The sequence below is a fragment of the Symphalangus syndactylus genome, chromosome 5 (genome assembly GCF_028878055.3).
Source record: "Symphalangus syndactylus isolate Jambi chromosome 5, NHGRI_mSymSyn1-v2.1_pri, whole genome shotgun sequence".
NCBI lineage: Eukaryota > Metazoa > Chordata > Mammalia > Primates > Hylobatidae > Symphalangus > Symphalangus syndactylus.
Window position 1 is genome coordinate 10,021,615 of NC_072427.2, and position 25,199 is coordinate 10,046,813.

General features: G+C 39.0%; 1 pseudogene; it reads right to left on the reverse strand.

Moving 5' to 3' along the window:
- Window positions 1–12,898: 12,898 nt before the first annotated feature.
- Window positions 12,899–13,235, reverse strand: LOC129481520 (large ribosomal subunit protein eL31-like; annotated as a pseudogene).
- Window positions 13,236–25,199: the final 11,964 nt, after the last annotated feature.

Below are 25,199 nucleotides of genomic sequence, written 5' to 3' on the forward strand. Positions count from 1 at the left end.
TGCTTTGACAGTGGTTTATTCTCCGACCCGAAGATCCTGAGGTAAGATTCAAAGGCTGATGGGTTCATCTGCAAGTCCTGCTGGTGAACTTGGGTAGCTGTGGCTGCCCAGCTGCTGAGACAAAGCTAAAATGGGAATGAAGTCTTGGAATGTCCACTCTTCTGGCCACTTAATGGAGCTAAAATGAAAGAAATGAAACAAAAGCAGTCACACATTAATTTTACAGGCCTTTTTGTCTTCCAAATTAATGTTTGTACTTTTTACAATTTTACAACTGGCATAGTTTAATTTTTCATTAATTCTATGGCTTGAATGTCCCCCTCCAAAACTCATGTTGAAATTAAACTGCCATCATGACAGTATTAAGAGGTGGGATCTTTAAAAGGTGATTAGGTCTTGAGGGCTCTACCCTCATGAATGGATTAATACTATTATCAGTTGAGTTGGTTACTTACAGAGGGAGTGGGCTTCTGATAAAAAGATAAGCACAGCCACCATTTTCTATCTGTCGCAATCATCTTCCTTGCCATATGCTGCCTGGTGCCACATTTTGATGCAGCAAGAAGGCCTCACCAGATGCAGCCTCTCAATCTTGGACTTCACAGCCTTCAGAACCATGAACCAAATAAATCATTTTTCTGTGAAATTACCCAATCTGTGGTATTCTGTTATGACAGCAGAAAATGGACTAAGACAACTAAAAAGAGAACAGTAAAGATATGGAAGCACATTACAAATGATGTTTTATTTGACACATTCATTTCAATAAGTATGTGTTGAGCCAAGTCCCAGAAATACAAAAATGAAAATGGCCCAGTAATTGTCCTTAAGATGACATGTTTTTTAACTTTTTAAAAATATAATATATTTTATAATTTTCTAAAAATGTTGTGCCTTACAAAAACCCATAATTCAACAGTGGCTCAACTAATTGGAAAAATGTGCCAAGTGAATCATTACACAGAAAAAAATTCTTTTCCCTACCACATAGAGTTACCTTCAGGATATCATGTTTAATTTCCCTGCCAAGGAATTTGAGTAATGATTTACTGCAGTGGTAAACCCTATATTGTACAACCACTTCATTAGTTTTTGTATAACTGGAAAAGGTAAATAATCTACCCTTGGCAGATATTTCTGTTACTTAGCCCTTTTTGTATATAATCTCTGAATAAGACTCAAGGATTTTGCTGTATAAATGATGCTCAAATATTTATATACATTGTATGTTCTCCTCTGGAGCTCAATAACATATATATATGTCTTTTATATATGTATAAATACATATTGAATATATTACTTATATAATTAATATATACAACACAAAATATGTGGACTGGTATATATCAAAATGTAAATAATAATTATTCCATTGAGTGGAATTCCAGATGATTTTTATGTTCATTTTTATAAGATATTCCAATATTTGCTGATTATGTATAACTTTTATAATTAAAAACATAGATTTGTAGGTTCTTTCATTTATATTCCAATGTTATACAATAACTATGTATTATATTTATAATCAGAAAATATATGTTGTTTGTATTGTTATATATTATATATATGAGATTATAATTATGCTTCAAATACATAGCAAAAATAAGAGATGGAAATGCACACACATATAATAGTGACTGTGTGTATAGAATGTAACTAATGGAAGTGATCCTTCTGTTTTCTGGAGTTTTTCCTCAATTTGTAATATGAGCATGTATTGACTTCATACTAACACAAGAACTTTATTTTTTAAAGAAAAGTTTTTAAAAAGAAATACCTAATTGAAATACATTTTTCCTGGATTTTTTTGTTTCTGAAAAGCTATGATTTTTTATTTATAATCAAAATGTACTTCAACGTTTATGGACAAATTTTAGGAGTAAAAATGAATAAGTAATAATACATTTGTGATAGATTTAAAATAAGAATGTGCTCAAGTATGCGCTAATAAAGAAAATCTAGTATAAAGCACTGGAAATGAACTCAACACCGTGATCACATAGCCAAAATTAAGACTAACATTGGAACACTGTAAGGAAGGTTGAAAACCCAAGTGTAATATCCTGTCTTTCTAACTTGATGTGGAATCCATCAGTATAAAGCTAGCCATATGGAAATGTAAAAGCCAGGTGGAAAGACATCTAGATAACTAAGTCCAACAAGTCTGAACTGCTCTACTTGGCTGGAGTGTGGGGCACTGATCTCAGTTTATAGAGCAAGATTGGTGCCATCTGACCAGATAGAAAGGAGAATGCAGGCTCACAGCAGTAAGAGGGTTTGGAATGGCATGGAGGGGCAGAAGGCAGAACTTGAATGGCCCCAAGAGCTGTGAAGGGCAGCTTCAGGGGCATTTCCCAGAGCATCCAGGCCCTCAGCCACTGAGACTTAGATGGCTTAGATGAAGCCCTTTGAGACAAGAGGTAAGTACATACTAAGTTCCCCACATCACGGAAACTTCAGGAGGGCTTCAACCTCTGTATGTATTAATTTGCCCATCCCTAACTTGGTAATAATTCTGTTATTTGTTTATATATTTATTTAGCACATACTAGGTGTCAGGCATTATTCTAGGACTATAGTAATAAGATTAAACAAAAAGGTGACAGTGATAAGTGTCATTTTAAAAACAAGGCACAATATGAGGCTGGACTAAGGAGGAAATGGTCTGAGGAGTTGTCCCTGGGAAGTGAGCAGAGCTCTGATGGTAGGAAAGAGGGAGTCATGAGAAGAGCTGCAAGCACAGCCTGAGCAGAGGAGGGTGAAGGGAGCGAGGTGCAGGGTGCCATGAGGCAAGAGGGCAGTGTCCACGAGGCACGCGGGAGCAGAAGGAGCTGCAGGGATTGGCATGTGGTGTTTGAGGAGCTCACCGTCAAGGGGTGCCCTGCTGGTGATGCGAAGCCAGTGGAGAAGGAGTTGAAAGGGAACCTGAGCCAACTTGGATATTTAAAAGTTCACTTTTCTACGTGGAGGTGACATTATAGGTGGACCACAGTGGAAGCTGGAAGATGAGGTCGAAGACCCGCTGCAGCTGTGCAGTTCTGGTCCAGTCTGAGAAGAGTGTGGTTGGGATGGCAAGAAGTGGTCCAGTTGTATTGAAGTAGGGTGAATAAAACTACATGAGGGATTGAATACGAGGGAACTAGAGAGAAGGGAGAACCAAGAGTGAATCATAACTTTGGCCTAACGCATCGAGTGTATGTCAGTGCCATTTATTTAGACAGGAAAGACTGGAGGAGAACAGGGATGGGGATCATTGAGGAAGAGGGTAGAAATTCAAGACATGTTTTATACACATTCAGTTTGAGATCCCTATTAGTCAGCCAGGAAGAGATGTAAACTGAGCAGCTAGATAATACATCTGGAGCTTAGAAGGGAGATCAAGCCTGGGAGAGAAAACTGAAAGTGATAATGGTTTAGATAGTACCTAGAGAGTGGAAACAAATGAGACCATCTAGGGAGAGTGTATACACAAAGCAGAAAGGCTAAGGATTGAGCCCTGGAGCACAACACATTTAGAGGTTAAGAAAAGAAAGGAAGAAAAAGAAACTGAAAAGGAGAACCTGGAGAGAGTGGAAGCTAAAAAAGAAAGTGATTCAAGAAGGAGGAGTTGGTTATTTATGTCAAATGCTGCCCAGAGGTCAAAAAAGATGGGAAGAGAGAGAGAGAGACAGGATACCGGTCATTTGAATCTCATCAGTGATCCTAAGAAGGGCAGTTAAATAGAATGTTAGGAGTAGGCGGAGCTGGAGGGAAGGAAGGGAAGAGAAAAGGTAATGAGCTAAGGTTGTTTTAGGGTGACTGTTGATAGGTGCTGATAGCAGAAAAAAATACACTCACAAATATTAACAACCCTAAATCGAACCCTATAAAGGGACAATGAACCAGATGCCCTCATTGAATCGCATTCTTTTCATTTAAGCTACATTAAATTTCTTCTCATTTAAGCTACTGATTCAAGGCTTTATAAACTCAAATAGAAAATATTAATAAGACACTGGGTGTGGTGGCATGCATCTGCAGTCCTAGCTATTTCTCAGGAGGTTGAGGTGGCACGATCGCTTGAGCCCAGGAGTTTGGGGCTGGCGCAAGCCATGATCACACCATTGCACTCCAGCCTAGGCAACAAAGAGAGACCTCATCTCTAAAAATAAAAAGGAAAAGAAAATATTAATCCGACTCCTTTATAAGATTTCAGAAATGTCATTTTACTTCATGTACTCTCAAAGAAACATAGTGTACCCCAAGCAGAAAAAAAGACTACATTTCTTTTACCAAACTTTCTCTCCAATGTTTTCCTTTTAAAATTGTGTTTACACAGAGTTGCTGGTTTATATCAAGATTCACTTAAAATAATAGTGCAAAACTCTGTATCCCACCTTTTTTTGCATGGTCAACATCAACATTTTTTTAAATTTTATTCTACATTAAAATACCTTTCTTCAGTCTGTTGAAATGTGTCCATCCCTTGAAGTTTTAATCAAATATTGGTTGTTTTAAAATCTGTTCTGTGCCTTCCATACTCATATTTTTAAGAAATTTAAATTGATATCGTAGAGTCTGAAAACATTTTTTGTTCCTTTATGAAATATTTATCATGATATTGGAGATGTGTTTTTTCCATAAGATGTAAAAACAATGAATTTGTATTTTCATCGAAATAGTTGAAAAAATATTTCCCTTGACAAACATATACTACACCTATCTACTTACAGTGGTACAAAATTTGTATATATTTACAAAATCTTTAAACTTCAAATTTTTAGATTTTTGATGTTCATAGATTGTTATAAATTTAAATATCTCAAATCCTTCTATTTACAAAATGTGTTTATTGCATAGTTTTATTTGTTTATTTTCCATTTGTCTTCAAAAATTGAACAGTGAATGATGAGGTTTAAAATATGATTTATGGTTAGTTGTAGGTTATCTCAAACATTCGCTTCTGCCCAGAATATCAGTGAATTCTTTCTCTGGATTCATGTGGAACGCAGAAGGTATCCTTTCAAAGTCCATGAAACGAGCATAGACTTTGGACTCGAAGGTAGGTCTGAGTTGTCCTGGGCATTTCACTTACACGTTGAACCTTCACTCTGTGTGTGTGTGTGTGTGTGTGTGTGTGCGCGCGCACGCGCGGTAGTGAGGCTTCTATTACCTCCTTCACATGACTGTTGGCAGATTAAGGAGACGGTCTATGTACAATTCAAGGCACACGGCAGGCACATGGTAAACGGACTGTGTTTCTATGATGCTCATCTATGTGAATGGAGATGTGTTTGTGCTATGATTAATCCAACGAGGGTGTTTACATTCTATAAAATATAGCCAGAGTTTAGAAACAGTTTGTGAAACTTTATTAACACATGAAACCTTTTGTGAAGTCGATACTATGTAATATTAACTTTTAATTAATTAAAAACCTGTCTGTGTATTAAAATGCCTTACAGTTTGATTAATGGAAATAGATTAGAAGGCAATGTTTTGTCATACTAAAGGTGCATTCGATCGCACATTCAGAGAGAGAGCAAATGACTTGGGACACCATCTAAACAAAAATCAGCAGCTACTAATGAGGCTTTTTAGTGATGCTAATCTATGTAAATGTTATTAATTGAGAACATCTATCTTTTATCTCCAACATTTGGTAATCAGGCAATTAAAGAACAATGACATTCCCGGTGGTTGTTCTTCCTGGTTTCTTTCTTTCTTTCTTTTTTTTTTTTTTTAAGTGATCAAAGAGTTCAGAGTAAGAAAAAAAGAAAGTCCCTTATCAAGAGGTAGGCCTTGCCTTAGGCTACTAGGCCTCATTAAAGACAGAAAAGCTCTGTTGATCACCAATTAACCTGATTTGTAGGAACTCTGATAAAGACCTCCAACAACAGGAGTTTTCTTACTATGGTAAATGACACAGTTTGTTGACAAAAATAAAAGCAACTCATTGAAAAAAAATAAAAGAAGACTATAAAGAATTCATTGGTAATGAAAAGTCATTCTGCTCAGAGGCCTGTGCTTGGAGGAGAGAGGAAGTTTTTCCTGTCTGGTGGCCTAGTGCCCACACCAAAGTAGCCAATCACACCTTAAGTCAGGTAGAACCAGCACCCAAAGATGTCTGTCTGATCATCTTGTCAAATCTCTGCTTGCTCCTCCAGGGGCAGCAAACAACAGATTCCATCAACTTTGTGAAGGGCGACTGGGCCCTATAGGGTGTACCACACTCCTGGGCCAATGGAATTCAGATCTAGGATTGCCATGGGAGCCAATTGTTAAAGTTTTCAAATATTCCGTTTTAAAATTTAACATGGTTTTAAATTATACTGGACAATGTTGTATGTTTTTATATATCAAAGACATAGCTAATAGAAATAGCATTAAAGACAGCAATAAGGAGACTATACACACATTTGAATCTAATGGAGAGACACCCTGTATTTGACACCTCACCCAAAAAGTTAATAATTCATCAAATAGCCTCTAAACCGTTTATTTAAGCAGCTCTTATTTGGTTCTGGCTTTCTCTTCCTTCAGGATCTTAAAGGGCTTCAAGAAACCCTTAACTATATGGAAAGTAAAATTCCACTGGTGAACTGTGAACTTCCCATTTGGGTGGTGAACATGCAATGTAAATTTCCCCCAAATGTCTCAGTCCTCCAAGGACTCTGAGAAAAGCAGCCAAACCATAGAGCAACAGTTCCAAATGCAAGCTATGGAAATCCCTAAATGGGGCGGGTGGCGGGTGGCGGGTGGGGGTGGGCAATGGCTCACACCTGTAATCCCAGCACTTTGTGCAGCCGAGACAGGTGGATCACGAGGTCAGGAGATCGAGACCATCCTGACTAACACGGTGAAACCCCGTCTCTACTAAAAATACAAAAATTAGCCGGGCATGGTGGCAGGCACCTGTAGTCCCAGCTAGTCAGGAGGCTGAGGCAAGATAATTGCTTGAACCCGGGAGGCAGAGGTTGCAGCAAGCGGAGATCACGCACTGCACTCCAGCCTGGCGACAGAGCGAGACTCCATCAAAATAATTAATAATAATAATAATAATCCCTAAGTAGTGTCAAATTGTAGTAAAATCATTGTAAATGTGTGTGAATGGGGTCTGTCTGGCTCCTTTTACTTCCCCTCTTGTATTCCCCAGTGGCGTCCTTCTCCTCCATCCTGTAGAGTGACTCTAAGAGGCCCAACACAGGCCAGAAAGAAAGCAGCATAAGCACTGCCCCATTGTCCTTAAAACAGTATGTTTGCTTTATCATGATCCACTCAAGGAACAGCCTAAAAAGGAATATCTTGTTAGGACAATCAGAATCTCTATTTGTATTCATCTTACATTAATTATTATTTGCATTATAATTGTTGGTAGTTGCTAGCTTCAAATCAGTATAGGTTTGAATATATTGCCACTTCCAAACACTGTTTTCTACACATGAAGTCTCCCTGAATTTAAAAAGTTTAAAATAATGTCCTGTAGCATGCTGTTTTATTTCTTTCATTTGACGGTCAAAGAGAGAAGCTCAAGACTGAAAGGGAACTAACGATAAGCATAGCTCATTAGCCTGCTGGACTATTGTGAAATTGACTATGATTTCATTTCTCTAATGTGATAAATGATGTAAACAAAAGATTTACATACGAGACTGACTTCCCAGAGCTTTAGTAACTGCACATTGTAAGATATAGGTGTAGGTGTAGGTGTAGGATGGAGGAAAAAGCCTCTTGTCTCTTAATTGGGTGCTTATTTCACTGAGCTGATAGATTCTGAATGCTAGATAAAATTTATAACAATATTTCTGAATATTATCATAAGGCAGTGGTTTTCAAATTTTAGTGTCTATAAAAATCCCCTGGTATTTGCTAAAATGTAGTAAATCCAGTTTGAGGGCCCCAAACTACTTTAACAGGCAACCCGCTACACACACACACACACACACACACCCTAACTGGTGATTCTGTTACAAACAGTCCAAGAAGTAAAAAAAAAGTTTTTGTTTTTTGTTTGTTTGTTTGTTTATTTGTTTGTTTTTGAGACAGAGTATCACTCCCATGCCTGAGGCTGGAGAACAGTGGCACAATCTCAGCTCACTACAGCCTCAACTTCCTGGGCTCAGGTGATCCTCCCAACTCAGCCTCCCGAGTAGCTAGGATTACAGACAGGTGCCACCATAGCCAGCTACGTTTTCATATTTTTAGCAGAGACAAGATTTCACCATGTTGCCCAGGCTGGTCTCAAACTCCTGACCTCAAGTGATCTGCCCACCTTGGCCTCCCAAAGTGCTGGGATTACAGACATGAGCCACTGCACCCAGTTGCCAAAAAGTTTTGAGGCTAGTTTTATCTCATCCAAAAAATATGTGTTGAATGCTTAGTATGCATAAAGGGAAGATATCCAGAGGCTATAAGATATGTATGATGCCTTTCCTTCTTCCTCTTTTATCTAAGAGATGATTAGAACATTAACTCAAAGTGAGAGACTTGGTGACCCATTGTAAATTGTATTTATAAGCTAGAAAATCCTTCTCAGGAGATCTGAATTAACGTTAAAACAATAATTTGGTTCTTGCATTACTTCCTGACATATTTTACAACAAGAAATTAATCACATTTGCTCCAAATCTAGGGTATTGGTTTCTATTTCCATTTTAAGGATCTACTGAGTAGTGCTAGGAAACATAGGCAAGAAGAGAGAAAAGAAAATATATTGACTAGTGATTTGGGGGAACCACCAAGTGATGTGGATAGTGTGCAAAGAATACAAATGGTTCCATCTGTGCTTATTAAATACCTTCCTCTGGTCATCTCTCCATGATTTGTGTGAGAACCATCCCCTGGACAACTGCCTGGCGATTCTGGCTTTCTTCAGGTCAACAAAACCTAGTTACAAGGTTTTAAATCACCAGTAGGTAGCTGAGGTTTGCAGGAAGGGTTATGCACTAGGAGGACGGGAAGAATGGTTGAAGTCAGGTGGGCATAATCTAGAAAGTTTCCCTGATAGGCTAAAGCAAGCAGGACTCAGAAGAAGAAAGAGAGAGAGAGAGAGAGGAACAAGGGTTGCTTGGTGAAGATGATTCTGACAGCCACAAATGGAGCAGGAAGGGGAGAGATTAAAAGTGACATAAAAAGGGATTGCCTGACTTAAGGTCTTGAAACCAATAGGTAATAATTTGAATATGACCCAGAAGCTAATAGGAAGTCATTTGAGGGTCTTGAGAAAGGGAGAATGGAAACAGCAGGCATAAAAGATTATCCGAGCTGCAGAAGATTGGACCAATTCGAAGAATGAGAGGCCAAGGACTGAGGAGGGCTGGCAGGGAACCCCAGATCACAGTGATGTCCTACATCAGACGGAAACTTGGTGATTACAACGAGGAAGCACAGCCACGCAGGTTAAGTGGCTTGTCCCCGACCCAACTGCTAGTTACTTTGCTTGCTTATTTGTATTCTGTATATATGTATGTGTATCCTGACTTACTCTTAACATAAGATTTAAAGTAGTTCGTTTATTGTGTCTATCTACTCCATCAATTTCCAAAATAGTTCACCAAATAAGCTATAAGCCAAAGTTCAATTAAATCCCAGTTTCTGGGGGTGGATCTCAGGCTTCAATATATGTTTTTAAACTGTTCCAATAATGCTAATGTGCAGCTAAGGTTGAAAACCACTTTTCCAAATGTAACAAAGGGAACAGATGCTCTCATGTCCCTGAGATGCTCAACACTGGTAACGAGGTTAGGGGCAGATTCCTGTTAGCTGAGGCCAAACAGGAAATGCATTGGGCAAACAGTTTTCCTTTTTTTCTTTTCTTTTCTTTTTTTTGTTTTTTTGTTTGTTTGTTTGTTTGTTTGTTTGCTAAAAGAAATGGTAAGTACCTGTTTCCACTGACAAAACTTTTAGGAATAAAACTCAAGTCAAAAAGTAGTGCATGACTTTTCTATAAGGTTTTTGTGAAAAAGTCACTAAGGTCAGACAGAATTTTTTTTTAAAGCTGTACAAATACTTTGTACAAAGGCACAGTTCCCACATGGACATTTATGAGTGCCAGTGACTGGGTTCACAACACTGACGTACAACGGAAGGCATTACTCCAGGAAACTGAGCAAAATGGCCCAGCTAATCAAAAAAAAAAAAAAAATCTAAAATCCTAAATGAATATGAGATGTTTGAACAAACCTCTAGCAGATGCTGAATTGCCAACAGCTCATGAAATAATTCTCAAACATGAACCTATAGTGAAGATAGTTTATGGTCTTATTTAAACTGAGAACCGTATGCTTTAATCACTAGACATGATGAAGGAAAAGGTTATTCATCTGTTGCTTGTGTTTTAAAAGTGACATTTTTTTCCAAGTTCAGCAGGAGGCCAACCCTCTTCAAACTAAAACCAAAGGCTTTTTCTTCAGAGAAATGTGATGTCTTCATCTGAAAGTAGGTTTCCTTCTTTCCAAGAATGCAGATACCTGGTTGGAAAGCAAAGTCGTATGTCTTAGAAAGTAGAAACACAGCTGATCAGAAATCCAGCTAGAACTGCCACCTGCCTAGTTCTCATTCCCAAATTTGAGCTCCCCCACTTGCCTTCCATTCTATGTTTTCCTATTAGATGTTAAGATTGAACCCACAACACAAATACAGGGAAAGAGAAAGGGGAGAGAAACACAGACAGCGAGATCAGCCAATAGCATGGGAGAAAAGGGAAGGCAGTAGGATGGGGGCGGGGGTGGGGCTTGGAAATTTCATGTTTGCCTCATGCCAAAAACTCCCAGACAGCAAGATTTGGAAAATAATTTTAAGAAAAATTCAGTGATCTAGATGCTATGCCCACCTGACACCAAATATCTGGTCACGTGGGGCATCTGGGAGATTTTCTGGATTCTTCATTTTCCATCTGACCGTTTGGCCATGCTTGGATGCCACCAGACAGCATTCATGGATAGAGTGGCTGAGAAGATGTCTGCAAAGGGGAAAGAGAATCTGACCTCCTTCGTCAGAATTCAGTTAATCTTATTAATAAGGTAGAAAAGTTTAAACCCAAACAGGGGTGTGTCTGGTTAAATTTGGATTAACAGAAAATGTACCAGGAAGAACCCTAAAAAAGAACAGCAGTAATTACGCCCACATGAAAGAGGGGCATGAGTTAAACTTGCGCCAGTAGACCAGAGACCATGCCTTGCAATACGGCAAGATTGCTGTAGTTGTATTAATACAATTTTGTCTTAATTATATGATTGATGTGGGCTTCAAAAGAAAACTCAGAAGCCACAGTGGCTCCAAGGGCATGAGCATTATTGAAAGGATAAAGACAGCTTCCCCAGAAGAAAACCACTCGAAGAGGAAGCCTGGGAGGTTTGTATGGCAGAACTAATCAATAATGTCTTGGTTTTATCTATATTAAGTTTAATAAAATTTGATGACATCCGTGATTGAAGATCACACACACAATTGTGGCAACATCAAAGGTATTCTGCAGCATATGTTCAGCCTGGGAAGTATAGCAAATCAGAGACTGGATGTATATGACACTGCACACCATGAGAACACGGAGAACACCAAGAGGGAAGCATTGCCTGAGTGCCTTCTCCTCCTGTGTTTACAAAATAAGCAGGGTAATCTTTCTCACCAGCCTTCACCAACCACCTTTTAGTCTCATGCTCTCAGCTGTCTGGTATCAAAATTTTAAAAGAATAGGTTAAAAAAAAACAAAAACAAAAACATACTTCTAAAGTTACTTCCAAAATCTGCCCAATAAACAAAAGCCTGCCCTGGAAAGATTTTCCCTTTATCTTATCCCATGAAGCCAAAAGAAATGAGAGAATTCCAAGAGTGACTCAGCACAGAGGAAAGGGGGAAAACTGGAGAAGTTGCCACGCAGTCCCTTGCAAAAAAGGGGACGAGGATTTTGTTGTCAAATTTCACATGCAGCTCTACAGAACAAAAGAAGAAAATGAGACCTGCAATTACCTCAGCTTTAAGAGCTCAGTGAAGATCACTTTAATCCCCCGGAGTTTGTACCACTGTCATATTTTACTTTCTCTTCAACAGGTGTACAAATTGTTTGGACTGGAGCTGAAAAACAGCATTCAGACCCTATGGGCTGAATGCGAGCAAAGTATTTGCTTAGTTGCAGCTGGTCATCTCGTATCGTCTTCAGGAATGAGGGATTGGTGTCATGGTAACTTATTTTAATCAGTTTGACAGCAGAAAATATTATGATTTTACTCACAAAAGTGATTCAGCTAGGTGAGCCTTCCCGGGGTTTTATATCGAAGAGGTAAAAGCAACCATTGTTTGTTTGAATTCAATTCTAACAATTCAGCTGAGGAAAACAGTGAGTATTAGTTGTCTTTTTTATACCTGTGTTCAATGCCATTTTATACTTGAGGATCTCTGATAAGCCAAATGCCCAAGCAACATCACACATTATGAAATTTGAAGGGTTTTTTCCTTTCTTTTTGCTTTGCTTTAAAAAAGTCATAAGTCTCAGAATCCCCCCAAAAATGGTAGTAAAGTTATGTTATTAACAAACTGAAAAAATAACCATGCATGTTCTCACTCATAGGTGGGAATTGAACAATGAGAACTCATGGACACAGGAAGTGGAACATCACACTCCGGGGACTGTTGTGGGGTGGGGGGAGGGGGGAGGGACAGCATTAGGAGATACACCTAATGCTAAATGACGAGTTAATGGGTGCAGGAAATCAACATGGCACATGGATACATATGTAACAAACCTGCACATTATGCACATGTACCCTAAAACCCTAAAGTATAATAAAAAATAAATAAAAATAAAAATAAAAAAAAACCATGCTTGTGACAGGAATCATTTTCCTAAAATTGACTTGGGTCCTTTTTTTTTTTTTTTTTTTACAATTTTATAACTTTATTTAATGCGTTTGATCAGCGATTAGTTCTCATCCATGTTGACTGTAGATTTTTTCACGTGGTAACAGGTACATAGGTAACCAAAGTATAGTGCTTATTTTGTGAATCTTCATCCTCCTTACGTTTCCTGGACAACCGCACACGGATTCGGTATGGGACATTCCTTATTCCTTTGGCCCAGACAGCTTTGTTGAACCTGGTATCAATGTGCACATCTGGAGTTCTCATCTCCTTCATGGCAAATTTTCGAATCTCTTAGAGTGCCCAAGGGGGCACTTGTTGATGGAGTATTCTCGGGTCACCACCTCATTGATGGCAGAACGGACCTTTTTCTTCTCGCCACCCTTCTTTGCAGGAGCCATTCTGCCGAATCTAAGTTGGAAAGGGAGACCATTTTTATCTATAAAGCAGATGAAAATTTTCTAAACAAAAGTTAAGTGATATATTTTTTTCCACCATGTCCTCGTTTCCCTGCATAAGTGGAAGATCAAAAACTCTAAAGTCGGGCTTTCGACTCAAAAGCCACATTGCTTCTGTTGTACTGCTCTACCTTTAATTAAAGAAATCATGCGCGGTGGCTCAAGCCTGTAATCCCAGCACTTTGGGAGGCCGAGGCGGGCGGATCACGAGGTCAGGAGATCGAGACCATCCTGGCTAACACGGTGAAACCTCGTCTCTACTAAAAACACAAAAAAAAATTAGCCGGGTGTGATGGCGCATGCCTGTAATCCCAGCTACTCAGGGGGCTGAGGCAGGAGAATCGCATGAACCCATGAGGCAGAGGTGAGCCAAGATCACACCACTGCACTCCAGCCTGGGCAACACAGCGAGACTCTGTCTCAAATAAATAAATAAATAAGCACAATATTTTAAAGGTCCGCTTCTCTCTAGGTTCCCATGGTATTCTCTACAGCTATTTAATAGAAATTCCATGACCATTTAGGCACCAAGAAGGAGGGGACCCACTCCTAGCACCACCAGGGTAAAAAGCTTTGCATCACTCAGTTCAGGTCCTCTGAGAAACAGAAGCCAAGATAAAATTAGCCATGCAAGAGACTTGAACATTTAAGTTTGTGAATCTTCTACCTTGGTAGAAGCAGGTCAGATCTTGGGATTTGAGTGTTGCTTCACCAAGAAGACTTCACATCTCTCTGTCCTTGAAAGGAGCTGTCTGCATCTTGCATTTCCTTGCCTCGCTTGGAGACATTCTATTTTGAACTGGCTGAAGCCTCCATCCCCAGTGAAGAGTGATATTATTAACTCTGATTGACCAGGACTGATGGTAAGAGAGTGAGAGTTAGTGCTACATGAATTACACAGAGTGTGTATCAAGATGAAAATAAAAGCTGCAATGTGCAGACAGGAAGGGTGAAGGGTCCATTGAAAATCAGAGAGATTAGCAACTCATCACATTATTTGTGGGTTATCAGGAGACAGAGGTAATGAAAGTGAGACCTATATCCTTGATCAATAAGAGTTTGACTGCATTTTGAGTTCATTTTCCCCTGCCGAGAGAGAGACAGCAGGCTTACTATTGATCACCGTGTTAATCCATAACCAGACTGGGCCTTAGCCTGGTGGAGCAAGCGGGCAAAATAAGATAATAAGCAGGAACTCTTGATCTTTTATTATGGTATGCTAGATAAAGAGAGTGCGGGGGTTCAAGGTGGAATACTTTATAGTTAACCCTTACGGTCCCTCTTAATTTGAAATGCATGAGAAGAAGAATTGCAGCCCACCTTACTCTGACTTTTATTTGACCTTATTTTGTCTGCTTCCTATCTAAAGTGTGCCATGGCCCCTTTTCAAAGACTGGAGGCTGATTTAAGTGGGCCGAGGGACAGCCAAAATGATATTAGGCCCAGAGTAAAGGAGAAAGGCCCTCCAAACCCCGCTCGCAAAAATTAAGCGAAATTAAGCGTTAATTGCATCTGTTTTTTATATTTTCTTATGATATTTTAGAGTCACTCGATCCAAGAATATTGATGTACATGAGTTGTCAATAATATGTGTCACTCTGCTGTTTCAATAGTAAGCATTATTTAGTTTTTCATTAAAGCATTTGACTAAAGCAGTCATTGCATTTGATGTAGACCCATTTTAGAAAGATGGTCCACCTTTTCTTTCAGATCCATCAGAGTTCCCACCTAGATCCCGGCTATAATTTAGGCATTTCCTGACCTGTCTATTAAAAATCGCCAGGCGCAGTGGCTCATGCCTGTAATCCTAGTTACTAGGGATGCTGAAGCAGGAGGATCACTTGAGCCCAGGAGTGGGAGGTTGCAGTGAGGTATGACAGCTTGGACAAAAGAAGGAGACTTCGTCTCTAAAATAAAAAAATAAAATCTTTCTCAGTGACTCAATATTTACTCATAGTAGTTTTTGCGGAAATTTAGACTAATTCTACCACAACTCCGATTAATCCACGTGACACCTTTGTACAAATTAGAAAAATGTGACTCCCCCCGGCAAGCACAGCCTAAAAGCAACCAGATAAGATTTCCGCCTTCCCGCATCCCTTCCCCCAGGCACCATTGTGCCTAATCCTAAACAGTGCTCTGAAGTCCGGCGCACCAGCAGAGAAAGCAGGAGGATCATGGGAATGTAGCCCACCTACCTGCACCTTGCACGGGCGTAGTTTAGTCTGCACTCTGTGTGCTTGCCCCAACTCAGCTGTCTCTCATTTAGAGGCTTCCTGTGCTTTTCCAACTGAGTTTTCATCTAGTTCTTCAAAATGCTCATCCTTTCACACAAGTTGCACCTATTAGTAAATGGCAACTTAAGTCACCCTGGAGTTAAGTATTCTGAAACAAAGGGAGAGAGAAGTGGTGTAGGTGTGAGCACATTAGTATGAGAGAGAGAGTGAGAGACAGAAAGAGAGAGAGTGAGAGAGAGAGAGAAGGGGAGAAAAGACAACAGGGTTTAAAGAGGTCTGCTTTGGAAACATAATACTTGAACTGCTCTAATAAGAAAAATTGGGAGATCCATACAAAAATAACGAATTTAAGTATAAAGCAATTTAAAATGAAATGTTTTGTGATGATTTAGCACTTTATCATTGGATAATCAGGGAAGTTAAACAACCTGAATGAGTTTATACAGTGATTATGTGGGAAAACTGGACCCCAACCCAGGACTTCTGAAGCTGGAACCAGTCATTTTTATAAGAGTTAGTCCAAAAAAAGCTGAGGCAGCAAAGTCTACTATGGAATTGATTTTCAGAAACAGACAATGCTGCTTTGAACCATCATACTTACTGCTGATGATAAGTAAACGCTTCTGAAGTGGGTGAGACACTGAAAGTTCTCCCCAAAGCTTAAAGATCCAGCTTGAGAGGGCTTGTTGGTATTAATTTACATTGTGAATAAAGAAAAGATTGTTGAAGAAAGAGGATTTTTCTCCATTTTAAAATGACAAATGGCAGCCATTATTTATCTGAAGCCTCCATAAAACAAGACAATCAAGTCATGTAACATTATTTGGAGATGGAAGATAGAATAAATGATTGTGGCATCAGTTTAGAATAATGAATACCAGAATATCTCACCTGGATAAGCCAAAAACTAGTTGCGAGGCCTTGGGAAATTTCTTTGGGCTTTCCTGTCTTCTAGAATGATCCACATGATCATTCCAGCTTTAACGTTCTATTGTCTTCCACAGTCAAGTGATCCTAGCAGCCTTCTCAGCACCCATGTGTGATCAGAAGTACCAATTCTTGGTCTTTGCAGTAAAGTGGTCAAAAAGAAGATTGCCACCCACAGAAAAAATGAAGTTTGTTATCTGATCCCATAAGATGTTTCAGACTTGGATTTCACTGGCTCTTATTTTAAGAAATCAAGAATAACTTAACAGAGTGCATGTCACCAAAAAAAGTTCATGGAAACAGTCAAAAATATAATGGCTTTGGGAAAATGTTCATTTCTAATTTCATAAAAATGAGGATCTAATTTAAAATGAAAAAATGACGTTTGGTAATTGCTATCACTTGAATGTCTGTGTCCCTCCAAAACTCATATTAAGACTTAATCCCGGGCCGGGCGCGGTGGCTCACGCTTGTAATCCCAGCACTTTGGGAGGCCGAGGCGGGCAGATCACGAGGTCAGGAGATCGAGACCACGGTGAAACCCCGTCTCTACTAAAAATACAAAAAAAATTAGCCGGGCGTGGTGGCGGGCGTCTGTAGTCCCAGCTACTCGGGAGGCTGAGGCAGGAGAATGGCGTGAACCCGGAGGCGGAGCTTGCAGTGAGCCGAGATTGCGCCACTGCACTCCAGCCTGGGCAACAGAGCGAGACTCCGTCTCAAAAAAAAAAAAAAAGACTTAATCCCGGCTAGGCGCGGTGGCTCACGCCTGTAATCCCAGCACTTTGGGAGGCCGAGGTGGGTGGATCACGAGGTCAGGAGTTCGAGACCATCCTGGCCAACATAGTGAAACCCTGTCTCTACTAAAAATACAAAAAAATTAGCAGGGCATGGTGGCGGGCGCCTGTAGTCCCAGCTACTCGGGAGGCTGAGGCAGGAGAATGGCATGAACCCCAGAGGCAGAGCTTGCAGTGAGCCAAGATGGTGCCACTGCACTCCAGCCTGGGGGACAGAGCCAGGCTCTGTCTCAAAAAAAAAAAAAGACTTAATCCTCAAAGCAACAGTATTAAGAGGTGGGGCCTTTGGGGAAATGATTAAGTCATGAGGGCTCTGCATTTGTGAATGTGATCAATGCCCTTAGAAAAGAGGCTTCAGAGAGCTCTCCATCCCTTTTCCCCTTCCGTCATGTGAGGACACAGCGTTTGTCCTCTCTGGAGTACACAGCAACAAGGAACCATCTTGGAAGCAGAAAGCGACCCCTTAGTAGACACTGAATCAGTCAATGCTTTGATTGTGAACTTTCCAGCCTCCAGAACTGTGAGAAATTGATTTCTGTTATTCATGAATTACCCATTCTGTGGTATTTGTTATAGCAGCAGAAATAGACTAAGACAGATTGATTTAAAAACTGAGAGAGAAAATCCTCTTATAAAAAAACTGTTTTGTGCCAAAAGCAATTGCAACAAAAGGAAAAATTGACAAATGGTATCTAATTAAATTAAAGAGCTTCTGCACAGCAAAAGAAACTATCATCAGAGTGAACAGACAACCTACAGAATGGGGGAAAATATTTACAAACTATCCATCTGACAAAGTCTTATATCCAGAATCTACAAGAGACTTACACAAATTTACAAGAAAAAACAAACAACCTCATTAAAAAGTGGGCAAAGAATATGAACAGACACTTCTCAAAAGAAGACATTCACATGACCAACAAACAAATGAAAAAAGCTCAACAGCACTGGTCATTAGAGAAATGCAAATCAAAACCACAATAAGATACTATCTCACACCAATCGAAATGGTGATTATTAAAAAGTCAAGAAACAGGACCAGGCACAGTGGCTCACACCTGTAATCCCAGCACTTTGGGAGGCCAAGGCAGGTGGATCACCTGAGGGCAGGAATTCGAGACCAGCCTGAACAACATGGTGAAACCCTGTCTCTACTCAAAATACAAAAATTAGCCAGGCATGGTGGTGCATGCCTGTAATCCCAGCTACTCAGGAGGCTGAGGCATGAGAATCACTTGAACCCAGGAGGCAGAGGTTGCAGTAAGCCAAGATCGTGCCATTGCATTCCAGCGTGGGTGACAGTGTGAGACTCTGTCTCAAAAATAAATAAATAAAATAAATAAATAAATAAAGCCATTGCTAACATTTTATAGCATAAACTTATATTTTTGTCCTATGCTCATATATACATGCAAAATCTTGACAAAATTGGAATCATTTTGTAAGTATCATTTAAGTTGATTTTTTTCACTTATCTTGTATAATTACCATTCCATATTCTTGAATATTCTTTGAGAAGTTTGAAATTTTAAGATGTACTCTCTCCTTCTTCTACATTTTTGTTGTTGTTGTTTGAGACATGGTCTTGTTCTGTCACCCATGTTGGAATGCAGTGGCACGGTCATAGCTCATTGCAGCCTCAATCTCCCAGGCTCAAAGGATCCTTTCACTTCAGCCTCCCAAATAGCTGGGACTACAGGTGACATGCCACCACACTTGGCTAATTCTGTTTGATTTTTGTAGCGATGGGGTCTCCCTACATTGCCCAGGCTGGTCTTGAACTCCTGGGCTCAAGAGATCCTCCCTCCTCAGCTTCCCAAAGTGCTGGGATTACAGACGTGAGCCACTGTGCCCAGACTAAATTTAAAGCCTAGTTTCCCTATTTGTAAATGGTTTAGTGTTACTGGGTCAAATTATAAAATACATAGAAGATTAATTTTCAAATAGCCAGATCATTCAGTAATTAGAACATTTATTTCTTCAAAAAATCAATGAAATAATCATTTCCAATTTTGCTTTCATCTAACAGTTATTTCTAAGTAATTTGGGGTATAACAAATAATAAAACAAGTCCTCTGTGTTGAATGAATTTTGATTTCTGTGATCAATAAAGTAATTGTTGCTGTAGACTGTACACTTGAGTGCCATAAGGCACTCTCTTATCCATGCCATGTAAATATGCAGAGACACCTTTGCATCAAATAACGTAGCCCTTCTAATCAATGTTTTCGACTCTTTTTTTTTAACTTGGCTTTTTTCACTCAACATATAACAACCTGATTTTAAGTGCTTAATGTTTTTTTCCTGTACCTGTCCCCTAAAAATCTAAGACTAATGAAAATGCTCACTCTTGGGTTTGATTTGCCAAGCCTGGACCTGCTGTTTACCTGGTGGATGAAGCACTTCATCAGGATTCCACTGTGCTGTGGTGAAAAGAGGCTTTATTCCACCAGTGTCGTTAATAAATGCGCATTTTCAAGAGCAGCTCAGATATCCTGAAGTATTTTCCAGGATTAAATTGATCGATGCATCACAATTTTGATTGATAATTTTCTCTCTGTAGTCCCGATAGCCTTGTAAGCAGGCGGAAGTCCATGTAGCACATTCACAGGAAAACAAGTAAGATCCTTCCTATGAATTTTCTCCTTTAACCACAGTGTTAGCTACCATGCATTGTGTGGTAGGCATTTTAAAATTATTCTCACTAACTCTGAACAACTATCCAATATAGGTAGTATTAGCCCCATTTGATAGATAAGAAAATGAAAATGCAGGGATCTGGAAGCCCTAATTTAAATGCATGCTATCCACAGAGCAGTAAAAACTCACATTCATTTGTTTTACTTAAAAGGCACTGAAGGAGCAAGCTTTCATTTCTTAGGGTGTCAGGAGAGAATATGGGAGCCTGGAAAGAAGAATACATAGTCCTCAGAGACAACTTCCATTCGACTGTACCCATAAATGTATTTGGAAGTCTTCAATCTCCACCCATACAACACCTTGGCATCCAAGTGGTGGATAGTACCTCAGTGTTTCACGGCAGCTAGATTGAACATCCTCTAACAGTTCTTCCCCTCTTGAAATTCTAGAACCCCTAAACTGTCCCACAAATGCACTTGATATCAAGAGGGCTGATGCTGGGAAAGCCACCAAAAGCCTGTGCCATTCCAAACACTGGGTTGTCTTTGGTGAGCGCCATTACACATCAGCTCATGAAGCAAGAGGCAGAGTGTTGTTGAATCTGCAGAACATTATATAAGAAGGGAAGTCGATGTTACTTCCAACTTTTGATTGTGGTATTTCCAGTTCTCATTTCATTTGGTTCCACAATCCAGGATAGCAACCTGTATCCCATCTATTTTGCAAATTCATACACCATGGTCATAAGAGAGAAGATGGAAGAGAATGGACTGATCTGTTCAAATACATCACATGATCAAAGAAGTACTTTCCAGGACTAGAAGAATAAAATATTATTCTTCCTTAAAAGTTCTAGACCAATGATTTCAGAGGTGCAACAATTCTCCATGTTCTTTTCTGTAAGCCATAAAGTAGACAAAAGAAAACAGAAAAAAAACTAAAAAGTTTATATCTGCATTCAAATGGTTTTGTTTTGTCATTAAGAAAACAGTGTTTGAATATGCTTTCAACTTTATACTTGAACAATAAAATATTTACAATTATAATACAGCAAAAACCTAACAGTAAGAAAATGAGAAATCATTCTAATCTCTTAAGCAAATATTATCATATGAGCATACACATATCGTTCACTCACTTCCCCAACTCACTAAATGCTAGAAAAATGATTTTTTTAAAGACATAAGCCTATAACATGAAGAGTGGACGACAATATTAAAGTAGTAAAACTTTCGGAGCAGGAAAACAGGTGGAAGACTAGTGATTGAATTAACATATCCCGGAAAACTGATTTATAAGCCAAGCCTGGGGGAACCTATGAACCATGTAATACGTCATATGCATTACATGAGAGACTCCCAAGTGTGCAGGTATGGGTGGTACCAGGTTTCCCTGAAACGAAAGTAAAGGGGGTAGGAAATGGGACAGTAAAATAAGAAAAACTTCTTTAAAAATTTGCTTAAGAATAAGTCAGAAAGGACTAGTATCCAGAATCTACAAAAAACTTAAATCAGCAAGAACAACAACAAAAAAATCACATCAAAAAGTGGACATGAATAGAAAATTCTCAAAAGAAGATATACAAACAGCCAAAAAACATGAAAAAGTGTTCAACATCACTAATCATCAGTAAATTAAACCACAATGAGATACTACCTTACTCTTGCAAGAATGGCCATAATTTAAAAGTCAAAAATAATAAATGTTGGCATGGATGTGGTGAAAAGGGAGCACTTTTACACTGCTAGTGGGAATGTAAATTAGTACGACGACTATGGAAAGACTACGGAGATTTCCTTAAAGAACTAAAAGTGGAACATCCATTTGATCCTGCTATCCCACTACTGAGTATCCACCCAAAGGACAGTAAGTCATCATATGAAAAAGACACATACACAGGCCGGTATATAGTAGCACAATTCTCAATTACAAAGATATGGAACCAATCTACATGCCCATCGGCCAAAAAGTGGATAAAGAAAATGTGGTATGTGTATGCCATAGACTACTACTCAGCCTTAAAAAGAAATGAAATAATGTCTTTTGCAGAAACTTGGATGGAACTAGAGGCCATTTATTCTAAGTGAAGTTACTCAGGAATAGAAAACCAAATATCATATGTTCTCACTTGTAAGTGGGAACTAAGTTATAAGAATGCAAAGGCATAAGAATGATGTAACAGACTTTGGAGCCTCGAGGGCCCAAGAAAAGATTGGGAGGTGGGTGAAGGATACAAGACTACATACTGGGTATAGTGTACATTGACTGAGTGATGAGTGCACTAAAATCTCAGAAATCACCAGTAAAGAATGTATCCATGTAACCAAAAACTACCTGCACCGCAAAAACTATTGAAAGACAAAAATTAGCCCAGTCACAGTGGCTCATCCCTGTAATCTCAGCACTTTGGGAGGCCAAGGTGGGCAGATCACTTGAGGTCAGGAGTTCCAGACCAGCCTGGCCAACATGGTGAAACCCCGTCTCTACTAAAAATACAAAAATTAGCAGGGCATGCTGTCACCTGCCTGTAATCCTAGCTACTGGGGAGGCTGAGGCAGGAGAATCACTTAACCAGGGAGGCAGATGTTGCAGTGAGCCAAAATCATGCCACTGCAATCCAGCCTGGGAGACAGAGCAAGACTCCGTCTCAAATAATAATAATAATAATAATAATAATAATAATAATAATAATAAATTTAAAAAATAATTAATTTAACATAAAATAAATTTCTTAGGTCATTTTACTAAAAAAAAAATAATAACAAGTCAGATCTCTAGATCTCCTCACCAGCTCACATAGCCAAGAAATGTCCCAACACAAAAAAATAAAAAGGACTCAAGGATCACAGCCACGTTAGTTTTCTGGCTTACGAGAAAAGAAAAGAAAACTCAGGTAAGTGTAGGAATAGTGTTTTAAGGCTCATGCATGGAAATGGCATGCATCTCTTCTGTTCCCACGCCGTGACTCACATGAGTATATCTAGTTGCAAAAGACCACAGGAAAATTTAGTCTCTGGCGGGTCAGCCATATGCCTAACTTCCTTACCATCCAAGAAGGGGAGAATGAATTTTGATCACATTTTGAGAGCAGGACCAAATGTCTGAGACTCTAAATTCCAACATTTAACACAGGAATATTATTCCCGAAAGGCCAGATGGGACCAGTTGCCTTTTGTTGTTGTTGTTGCTGTTTTGAGACACAGTTTCACTCTGTCGCCCAAGGCTGGAGTGCAACGGTGCCATCTCAGCTCACTGCAAACTGTGCCTCCCAATTCAAGTGATTCTCCTGCCCTAGCCTCCCAAGTAGCTGGGATTACAGGCACCCACCACCATGCCAGGCTAATTTTTGCATTATTAGTAGAGACAGGGTTTCACCATGTTGGCCAGCCTGGTCTCAAACTCCTTACCTCAAGTAACCCGCCCTCCTCGGCCTCCCAAAGTGCTGGGATTACAGGTGTGAGCCACTGTGCCCAGCCCCAGTTACCCTTTGTTCGTGCAATTCCTCAGCAGAGACTAGTGTGACTACAGAGGGTGTCATGTAAGGCTAAGTCACCCCCATCCCCAGCCACCACAAGGTCACCCTGGATGTCACCTTGGAAAGAGCAGAAGGAAAGGAAGGAAGCCCAAAACACTGTGCATTAGCCCAAAAGAGGCTGAGTTTTCTCTCCAGTTTAAAACAGACAAGACTGTAGTTGTATAAAACGGCATGTAGAAAGTTCAATCATCCACCACTATCTTTACCACCACCCTGCTCCCCAATAAGTTAAGCCTTCATAAAAACATTCTATGAGGCACCAGGAAATAGAAAAGCTGTATTTTCTTTGCATATCTATGGTAAATATGTATTATAACCAATCCCCACTAGTGGACATTTAGCATGTTTCCAATTCATTGCTGTTTTCAACAATGCTATGGTGAGTGTTTTGTGTGTATTTCAATACATTTGCCAGTTTTTTTTCTTTGCATAGCATCCCAGAAATGAAATACTGACTTAAGGGGAATACACTTTTTAAGGTTCTTGATATCCTTTACTAAACTTCTACCAGTAAGGTCGTGCCAACTTACAATTCCACAGCAGTGTACTGAATAACTAACCTCTTTTCATCCTGAATATTGGAAACCTCTCAAATATTTAACAGTACATTCTTTGCTAAAAACTAGATCATTTTGTTTTCATTGAGCTGACTAGTAGGGAAGAGCTTAGCTCAATCATGAATAATAATTCATTTATAATTACATAATAAGAAGTTCTATAAGAGGCACAATAGAAAAGATACTGAACTGAGATGCAGAAGTACTACCCTCAGTAGCTAGTTCTGGCAGTAGACTGCTGTGTAATATTGACAAATCAAAACAAAGATAGGGGGTGGAATTAAATTTATTAATTTCTTGTCTCTCAAGGTAGCAGAAACCTTAATGGTAATACAATTTATAATTTTCGCTTGAACCAAAAGCACTACCCTGAAGACTTAGCCATGCATGATTGAAACAGACAACTCAAAGCAGAAGACAGATCTCATTTTCTACTGTCACCAAATAATCCCACTAGAAAGCAGGTTATTAATGATTCCCCTACGCGAGACAGCAACTGCTGGCTTAAATTCAGATGGATGGCTGTAGCTAATGTAAAATTTTCGGCATCATTTCACTTAAATTCAAAATTCAAATTCAACAAACATTGATTGTGCCAGAAGCCATTCCATGTGAAGAATATGAAGCAATGGCCTTGTCCTGAAGAAGCTGACAACATAGTGAAGTCATTTTCTCACAGTAGGTTGTTCTACACAGAATAGTTTCTACCTAAAATAATAAAGCAGAATATTGAGACCAAGAAATACTAGAATTACAAAATTTCCAAGCCATCTCAAAATTGAGGCTCACTTTTTAAAGTTACTTGCACATTTTTCTTAATATTTAATATATTTGCATATATTATAAAGAAATATTTTAATAGATTTGAATTGTGTGTTGTATGTGTATATGTGTGTATATAGATGCATATATAAAATGTATATAAAATCTTATTGTAACCTGTACTAATTTTTGTGTTAAAATCAACTGTGTATTTAACAACACTTGAGTCTAAATTAGAGAAATATGATTGACATCAGAATTGCAACATGTTATAAAATATAATTACTTAATTTTAAAAATTAACTCCATATAATTAACTAATACACCAATAATTAAGAAATATGTAATTAAATTATAGTTCCTACTGCTTAGTCATTTAATCAGAAAAGCAAAACATTTTTATAAACAAATAAAATAAATCTGAAATCTATTAATTAAATGTGTGGTTGGAGCTA